Genomic DNA, 7,947 nt, shown 5'->3' with positions numbered 1-7,947 from the left:
CCGTCCCCAATAGCAAAAAAAAAAAAAAAACCTCTCAAAAAAAAATTGTTTGGTCTCATTTAGTACCATAGCATTGGTGGCACCTGACTCTAAAATGTAAAGAGCCTCTTGGCTGGGGCCAGTGGATGGGTTACCCTTAACTGTGTAGCAGTTCAGTCACTGGACTCCCACATGGTCGCCCATGGTTTGAGTCCCAGACTTGGCAGCTTGAAACTCACACCGGGAACGTGTGCGTGCATGCCCAAGATCCTGGGACGAGAATGGATGAGAAGGGATTGCAGCGTGGCCATCCCTCCTGGGGGGTGATGTCTTGCTTTCCTTCTCACTATCTCTGTCTCTCTCTCCGGCAAGTGCACATGCCCTAAGGAAAAAACCTATATAAAAAAAAAAGCTTCTTGAGTTAATATATCATGAAAATTTTCTATGTCCAGTAACTACCTCCAATACCTTTGATGGAAGAATAATCATTTATCTAACCAACTCCTTTCTTATTTTATTTAACTTTATTTATTTATTTTAATTTGACCAGAGAGGGAAGGGGAGGGAGGGAGGGAGAGAGAGAGAGAGATAGAGAGAGAGAGAGGGAGAGAGATGGGGAGGGAGGGAGGGAGAGAGAGAGAGAGATAGAGAGAGAGAGAGAGAGAGAGAGAAAGCAAGTCACCAGATCCGGGTTGGCCATGTGGGAGTCTAGCGCCCTTAACCACCATGCCACTTGCCAGCTAACCAACTCCTTTCTGTGTGTGTGTTAGACATTTAGAATTTAGAGTGTTCCTAGGTTTCTGAAATTATAAGTACTAGAGTGAAGAGTGAATATGACTTTTTCTGTTTTTGGTTGGAGGGCATGTGTGCTTGCCAGAGACATAAGGGGGGAAAGAGAGAGAGAGAGAGAGAGAAGCACTTTCTATAGAGAATGTTGCACTGCAAGCCCTTCTCCCTTTCTCCCTCCTTTCCAAATTCTGAGCACTCATGCGCACATGTTCGGCATGTTTCTTGAGCCTCTGGGTCTGGGCCTCGAGTCATGGAGTCAGCCATGTGGGATCTGGTTTCCTCTACCACCAGGTCGTGGAGCTGCCCATGACTATGACTTTAATTCTAAGTGTTCTATAGAGAATGTTGCACTGCAAGCCCTTCTCCCTTTCTCCCTCCTTTCCAAATTCTGAGCACTCATGCGCACATGTTCGGCATGTTTCTTGAGCCTCTGGGTCTGGGCCTCGAGTCATGGAGTCAGCCATGTGGGATCTGGTTTCCTCTACCACCAGGTCGTGGAGCTGCCCATGACTATGACTTTAATTCTAAGTGTGAACTCCTGGTTATGCCTGGGCTGCTTGCTTGCTTGCTTGCTTGCTTGCTTTCTTTCTTTCTTTTTTTTTTTTTAAAGAATTACTTTATTTGACTCTATTCATTTTATGTATTTATTTTAATTTGACCAGAGAGGGACAGAGTGAGAGAGAGAGAGAAAGTGAGAAAGGAAGCTGCCAGGTCCAGGACTTGAACCACGGTTGGCCATGTGGGAGTACAACACCCTTAATCACCACGCCACCTGCTGGCCCCTGGGCTGCATTCTTCAGGCTGGAAGTGCAGTATATTGCCAATATGCGTCTCAGCGATGTGCATTTGCAGCACATGAGAATGTACCTTTCCCCTTTGCTGATGTCAGGTACTATCCATATTTGCCATGAGAAAGGTGAAGGTGTTATCTTGATACTATCATAACTTGTACTTCTTTGCGTCTTAGTGGATTTGAACTTGTACATGTTTCTCAGCACAGAAAATCATCTGGCGTGTATAAGAAAAGGGGTATGTCCTTTAATAAAATGAAACTCAAGTCTTCTCAGTTAGCAACAAAGAGAAAAAGAACTCCTTGTAAATTTCTCTGCAGACCTTATAATCCCAAATATGACCCCACAAAACTCCCTCTTACCTGAATGGCTAAATACAGTTACCACCCTCTTGAACAACGGGCCCAACTGGGCCAGCCCATGGCCTGGTGATTGGGGCACTGGATTCCAGATGGCTGATGGTGCTGTTTTGAGTCCTGGACCCAGTGGTTTGCAGGGAGGCTGGGTGCATGTGTGTGCATGCTCAGAATCCCAAGAGAAGAATGGAGAAGGGATTGTGTGTGACCATTCCTCTTGGGGGGTGCTTTCTCTACAAGCACATGCATCTTGTAGCAAATTAAAAAAACAAAACAAAACAGAAAAAAACCAATGGACCCAATTATAGGGATTCTGAATTGCAGCATGCCTATGACCTGGATGAAACATTTAAATTTTTTCATTTTGTTCAGAGAGTAACCCCAAACTAGATAAGCTGTTTTATCTGATATTTCGGCTTTCTATCTGTTGTTTCATAACAAACAACCCAAAATCCAATGGTTAGATCAACAAGTATTTATTATCTATCTCTCATGGTTTTAGTGCGGGTTAACTAGACCCACGTGGGGTTGGCAGGGGCTGTTGTCATCTGACGGCTCAACCGGGCTGAAGTATTCAAGATGGCCCACTCCCGTGGCAGGCAGCTGGTTATGGCTGCTGGCTGGCAGTTCAGCTGGGGCTGTCACCCGAAGCCCTTGGTTGTTCTCCATGTGGCTTCTCCAGGTAGCTCGGATTGGAAGAGGGAGAACAGCAAGCATGCCACTACCTGACAGAAGTCGGCATTCTTCTACCATGGGCTACCGGCAACAGCTCAAAGTTCAGACCCCAGAGAGCGAGGGGATGAAAAAGTAAGGTCCCTTCCTATCAGCTTGACGTTAACCTCCTGATGTGTCATTTCCGGTTTGAACTGCCACCTCCATCCAGATGACAGAAATGCTAACCTACCACTTTCAGGGACCTCTCAGAGACCTCAACCAGTAAGCAGTTCAGAACTTAGCTGGTGGGTGTTGACAGTCACTCCACGGTATGCATTTATATGGACTGCCGAGGTGGGATGCGGTGATGGTGCATTTCAATGCAGACTGACGGGTCTGTTATAGTCTCGTAAGAGAACATTGCAGGGCCAGCAGGTGGCGTGGAGTTAAGGTGCTGAACTCCCACACGGCCGGCTGAGTAGTTCGAGTCCCAGACCTGGAGGCTGGAGAATCATGCCTGGCATATGTGCATACACACCCCGAATCCCGAAGAGATGGAATTGTAGTGTGGCCGTCCCTTCTGCAGGGTGATTTCTCACTTGCCCTCTCTCTAGTGAGTGCACATGCCCTATAGCAAATATTAAAATAGAAGAAAAAGAGAGAACACTGCAAATGGGCTACCTACTTACAAGTCACTTAAGAACAAAAACAGAGATGAGAAACCAGAAAGCCAAAACAATCAACCTAGTCTCTGTCCCCTATCAACGACACTATTGCATTGATATTTTGTCTTAGAAGGTACGCTTTGGGGCCAGCCCTATAGCCCAGTGGTTAAGCACTATGCTTTGGGAGCTGGATGATTGACTGTGGTTTGAATACTGGCCCTGGTGGCTTCAGGCTCTTGACAGGATGGAGACATGAAAGAAAAAAGGATTGTGCTGTCCCTAGGTGTCATTATGGGGGTGCCTTCTCTATTTCTCTTTTTCTCTGGCATGCACAAATACCCTCTGACATTTAAAAAAAAGGTACGCGCTGGGTAGCATACTTATTGATAACGAAGCTGTCCTTTTCAAAGTGTCTACCTTTGTGTGACATATTCAAGGGAAAAAATGATTTTAAAATGTTCGAAATGCAGTAAAGCTGGTGTGGATCATTTTTAACTTAAACAATTCCATGAACTTCTATGCTAAAATTTTGAGTTTCTACCTGTGTATAGGCAATTGCTTTTTTTTTTTTTTTTTTTTTTAAGAATTAGCTTATTTGATTTAATTTGTTATTATTAGTTTTAAACTTGACCAAAGAAAGACAGAAAGAGAGAGAGGGAAGGAAAGTGAGAAAGTAAGCTGCCAGGCACGGGACTTGAACCACAGTTGGCCCTATGGGAGTCCAATGCCTTAATCACCACACCATAGGCAGTGATTTTTTTTTTTCTTTAAATTGGAATTTTTTTCTAATACTCAATAAAAATGTCATTAAGGCCCGTCATGGTGGTGCACCTGTCGGACACTACTGCCTGAGCCTGGGGCTGCATGGGAGACCAGGTTTGGGTCTCAGCCACCTGGACAGGCTGGGTCAACAGTGTGTGCCTACAGTCCTGGCGGACTGGAAAGGTGGGACAGAGGATCAGATGGTGAGACCCTGTGTGTGGGGAGGCTCAAAAAAAAACACCTACTTCTCTCCTCCACCTCTCTCATTAAAAAACAAAAAAGTCACTAAAAAGGGCTACTAACATTTGAAGTTTTATTGAATATCAGTAAGGTCCAATGACTACTAAAAAAAGATGTTTTATTTCCTTACAAGGAGAGGGCAGTAAACTAGGGCAATGAATTTCCAGGCTCAAGTACTGGAAGCTGCACTGAGTATTTTGAAAATCCCAAACGCAGGCACACACAGGGTGCCTGGCAAATCACATGGGCGGTACCTTTCCCCTAAGTTATCATCTAATCTACCCTAGCAAATGCCAAGAAGTTACCATTGGGTGGAAGGGTGGAATCCGTGGTTTTTTTTTTTTTTTTGGTCAGAAAGAAAAATTCCATTCTATCTTTGTTCTCAAAACATTTTTTTCCCCTTTATATATAGGTAAGGGTTTGTAGATCAATCATCTGGATTTCAGCATGAAATGACATTCTCTTCGCTTGAGTTCCTCTGAGTTATGCAGAAAGTCTCCTTTTAAGAATCTACTGTTCTTTCTTTCCGCTATGGTTTAATGTATGCTGAAGAAATGGGATATCACGAAAAACTTCAGTTTTTAATTCTGTCAAGATGTCCGGGTCAGAGAGGGATACAAATTAGGAAATGTGAAGGTTCATAGGTTTTATAGGAGGTCATTTTTTTGCCTCATTTTTTAGGGGTGCAGGGATGCACATAAAGGTGTCCTATAAACTTGCCTGCAGGTAGTTCCTGTGAAGACTTTTCACTAGGAAACTTCCATGGATAGTACCAAAGGCGTAAACGATTGGTAAACTGCTTCCCATACTCACATACACATTTACACCACGAGTTTCCTCCCTCTAACGGGTGGTAGTTGTGTAGACACAGGCTAGGGCTTGCAGGCTGGAAAAATGAAAGCGAGTAACTAACTCAATCCAAATAATGTGTATTCACAACCTACAATATACATTGTAGGCATGAGATGTGCCATGAAGGAGCTTAAGATGTGATGGATGGTGGGGGACCAGCAGTTAGCGTAATGGCTATCTCTCTGGACTCCCATGTAGTCGACCACGGTTTGAGTCCCGGACCCGGTGACTTAAACTCATGCCGGGCACATGTCCATGTGTGCCCAAGATCCTGGGAGTAGAATGGAGGAGAAGGGATTGCGGTGTGGTCATCCCCCCTGGGGGGTGATTTCTCGCTTTCTGTCTCTGTCTGGCAAGCGCACACGCCCTATAGCAAAAAAAAAAAAAGATGTGAGGGAGAGTGGGACCAGCAGGTGGCATGGTTGTTAAGGTGCTGGACTCCCACATGGCCAACTGTGGTTTGAATCCTGGACGTGGTGGGTTGCTTTCTTACTTTCTGTTTCTCTCTCTGGTCAAATTAAATACTACTAATAAATGAAATAAAATAATTCTTAAAAAAAAGGATGTGATGGACACTTCACCTTGCAGCATTCCATGATTCTGCTATCTACCTAAACAGTAACCTACTCTTTTTTTTTTTGGAGAGGTTTTTGCTATAGGATGTGTGCGCTCGCCAGACAGAGAGAGACAGAGATACAGAAAGCGAGAAATCACCCCCCAGGGGGGATGGCCACGCTGCAATCCCTTCTCCTCCATTCTCCTCTCGGGATCTTGGGCACACATGGACATGTGCCCGGCATGAGTTTAAGCCACCGGATCCAGGACTCGGCTACATGGGAGTTCAGCGACATAGCCATTACGCTAACTGCTGCTCCCTAACCTGCTCCATCTAACCGTGGCTTAGCTACCCAGGGGCCATTTCCTCTTCTACCTCCCCCGTGCTTTTTGTAGTGAGCCTCCAATTTTTGCCAGCTATTTAATCACGGGCAAAGCAAAGCAGGAAGTTGAAAAATTTTACACTTTGTAAAAACTAGTCAATGATTTATTTTGAAATATTTGAATAACTGTCTTATGTCGACTTTCTTTTCACCAGTAGAACAGCATTAACAGCGAGCTTGCAGATCCATGAGATGGAAGCCTCGGGCCTAGATCTTCAGACGGCATAATCATGTCCACGTTACACTGGGGACATTCCAGTTCCCTATCGTCGTCTGTTCCTTCTACATTTTTTCTTTTTAAATTTACTTTGAGAGAGAAAGACACACACACACACACACACACACACACACACACACACACACAGAGGGAAAGATGCATGCTCGCCAGGGTCTCTCCATGGGACGATTCCCCCCGGCCAGGATCATAGGTGCATCTGACCCTGCTCTGCCTGGTGTTTTAGGGCCCCCCGGGATGGAACCAGGCATGCACAAACACACACCTGGCCTGTCTCTCAAGCTACCAGGGCCAAGATGAGAACCAGCGCCGGCCATGTGGGAGTGGGCTCCTTTAACCACCACACTGCAAAAGCCCCAGGTCTAACACTTCTGAAAGCCCTCCCTTGCTTGATTCTTTTCTCACTGCGCCTCTCTCCTAAATGTTCAAGTGAGTTAAAATTCTGTCTACTTTTCAAGGCCATCTCGAAGAATCCTTTCGGTAGGAAACTGTTTCATCTCTCAAACCAATACACTTATTTTCTTCAGGCTCTTCCAGAGTCCTTCCTAAATTGTGTCTGACCTCACTTTTTGCTTCTCATTCCTTTTAGCAAGCGATGAGTGTTTTAAACATTATACACGTTTAAGGCTTTAAGACTTCAGAGAATGCTGAGGGTGAAAACCCACCTTCCTCTCTGTGCTTTTTTTCACTAATGTCCCAGGAAGAATGCTTTGCATTAAGAGTTGGTGGAGGGGGGACTAGCAGTTAGCGTAGTGGCTATGGCGCTGGACTCCCACATAGTCAACCCCAGTGGCTTAAAACTCAGGCCTGGCGTGTCGGAGGAGAAGGGATTGCGGTGTGGCCATCCCCCCTGGGGGGTGATTTCTTGCTTTCTGTCTCTCTGTCTCTCTCTGTCTGGCGAGCACACATGCCCTATGGCAAAAACCTCTCAAAAAAAAAAAATAGTTGGTGAATGGGTAGGACCAGCAGTTATGCTGGACTCCCACATAGTCGACCCCAGTGGCTTAAAACTCAGGCCTGGCCTGTCGGAGGAGAAGGGATTGCGGCGTGGCCATGCCCCCCTGGGGGTTGATTTCTCATTTTCTGTCTCTCTGTCTGGGAGTGCAGGCGCCCTATAGCAAAAACCTCTCAAAAAAAAAAAAAAAAAAGAAAAAAAAAAGAAAAAAGTGTATTTTGTCGTTGTTGGGAAAAAGTTCTTTTTTTTTTTTTTTATTGTACCTATCTCCATCAGATTCTGGAAAGAACCCCTCCTCTCTTTCACTATGAATATTCTGAATTGTATTTCTGACATTCCCTCAAATTCTTTTGTGCTTCTGTGGTTGAGTAAGAGTTATTCTTCTGTGGATGAGGGAGTATTGAGTAGTCTATTTTGAGTATAGTTGTCATACAATTTCACTTGTTTAGTTTGTATTTAGTTGTATAATATACATGTTTTTCCTTAGTAAATTTAATAAAACATATCTAAATGAGAAGGAGGACTATTCTTAGGATAATCTCATTTTTTTTCCTCATTTTCTTTTTTTTTTTAAAGATTTTTGCTATAGGGCACATGTGCTTGCCAGACCGACAGAGTTAAGAGTCTGGTGACCTGCCCTGGCTTCTACCCTGGTGTATTTATCCTTTAATGTGAGGTCACAGCGGACCTAACTTTAACACCGGAAAACCAGGCGGGGACACCAGCGATCA

The 7,947-nt window shown here is 44.7% G+C and overlaps 1 long non-coding RNA gene across 2 annotated transcripts in view; it reads left to right on the top strand.

Annotated features, from left to right (window-relative positions):
- Positions 1-6,257, top strand: part of LOC102496457 (uncharacterized) — a 24,365-nt gene extending 18,108 nt beyond the window's left edge. Inside the window, exon 3 of one of the 2 annotated variants that reach the window (XR_335740.3) lies at positions 6,185-6,257. This is a non-coding gene — a long non-coding RNA (uncharacterized LOC102496457). Of the gene's footprint in view, positions 1-6,181 lie in introns of both variants that reach the window. The other variant, XR_335739.3, reaches the window with a different exon arrangement.
- Positions 6,258-7,947: the final 1,690 nt, after the last annotated feature.

Source organism: Tupaia chinensis, unplaced genomic scaffold, assembly GCF_000334495.1.
Source record: "Tupaia chinensis unplaced genomic scaffold, TupChi_1.0 Scaffold000521_1, whole genome shotgun sequence".
In the NCBI taxonomy this organism is placed as follows: Eukaryota; Metazoa; Chordata; class Mammalia; order Scandentia; family Tupaiidae; genus Tupaia; species Tupaia belangeri.
This window is presented reverse-complemented; position numbering and strand designations above follow the sequence as displayed.